The sequence below is a fragment of the Oryzias melastigma genome, linkage group LG11 (assembly GCF_002922805.2).
Source record: "Oryzias melastigma strain HK-1 linkage group LG11, ASM292280v2, whole genome shotgun sequence".
In the NCBI taxonomy this organism is placed as follows: Eukaryota; Metazoa; Chordata; class Actinopteri; order Beloniformes; family Adrianichthyidae; genus Oryzias; species Oryzias melastigma.
Genome location: NC_050522.1, coordinates 25,971,723 through 25,972,955, shown reverse-complemented (window position 1 = coordinate 25,972,955; position 1,233 = coordinate 25,971,723). Strand labels below are relative to the sequence as shown.

General features: G+C 37.9%; 1 protein-coding gene across 12 annotated transcripts in view; it reads right to left on the bottom strand.

Annotated features, from left to right (window-relative positions):
- LOC112162616 (sodium bicarbonate cotransporter 3) overlaps positions 1 to 1,233 on the bottom strand; it is a 61,085-nt gene that overhangs the window by 24,142 nt on the left and 35,710 nt on the right. The window lies entirely within an intron of this gene.

Here is a 1,233-nt window from a genome sequence, read left to right as displayed (position 1 = left end):
GTAGTATTGAAACTAACTGTGAGGAACATTTAAATATTTCTAATAAATATAGTACATATACATAATGTACACAACAGTTAAAAAAAAAGTTTATCGCAATAGTCTCATTTCACTATCGAAAAAAAGTAATATCGCAATAACGATAATTATCGTTTTATCGCCCAGCCCTACTAGAATCCCTGGAACTTTCAGCTTCTGCTGCAATGCCCCCCTCCCCTTCTCTAAGCAGTGTTGTGGTGATCACCTTAAACCACCGCAATGCAGATTGTAAGGTTTAAATTTGCAGGTGAAAGAAGTATTTTTAACACAGACAAATACAATAAATGACAAACTGGTGACCTGGGGGAGGAGGGGGGGTGATACATTTTTAATGCTTTTAAACCATGAACATTGTGTTTACTTTAAAATTTTATTTTTACCACAAAACTGTTCAATGCAGGGAAAAGAAATATTTTTAACACAGACAAATGCCTTTAAACCATCAACAATGACTTCCTGATTTCGCAATCCAGATTGTCATGTTTAAATTTAAGTTTGACATGCATTCCAGATTCCGCCACTAGACGGTCAAGTGGTTATGGCTGCGGACTCACATTCAGAAGGTCATGGGTTCGAATCCGGCTCAGGAATAGTCCACATGAAATATTTGTTTTTACTTTTAAATTTTATTTTTACCTTAAAATTGGTGACATGGGGGGGGCGTTTGATGCCTTTTTGATGCATTTATTGACCTTCAAATTGCAAGTTAGATCTAGGTTGTACGACAGCACACAGTTCTGCTCCCTCCCCCATCCACATACCTAAGAGAAACAGGTTTTTTAGGACCAGGCAGTCCTGGCCTACAAGAAAGACTTTTCTCCAGTGTGTCTGTGTTTTGTGGCACCACTGGCTGTCTTCAACATTCTGGTTTCCTTTTTTGAATTGGGAAAATTGTCTTTTTACAGATGAAGGCTTCTCATCATTCTCTTCTTCAACAATTAATAGTTTATTAGTCTACTTATGTATAAGTATCATGTGGAGAGGATGTCCTGGCTGCAAATCCATGTACTGGCATATCCTCATCATAGGAGGAATCTGAGAAGATGAACTCTGATTCCACAACAAAAGATTCGTCTTTACTGCTCCCAGAGTCCACATCGAGGATCATTTGAAATAGAACTAAGTGTTTCAGAGGAGTGTGAGTCTTGCTGATATTGGGATGTTTGTCTTTTTGACTTGAAGATGTGTCTATGT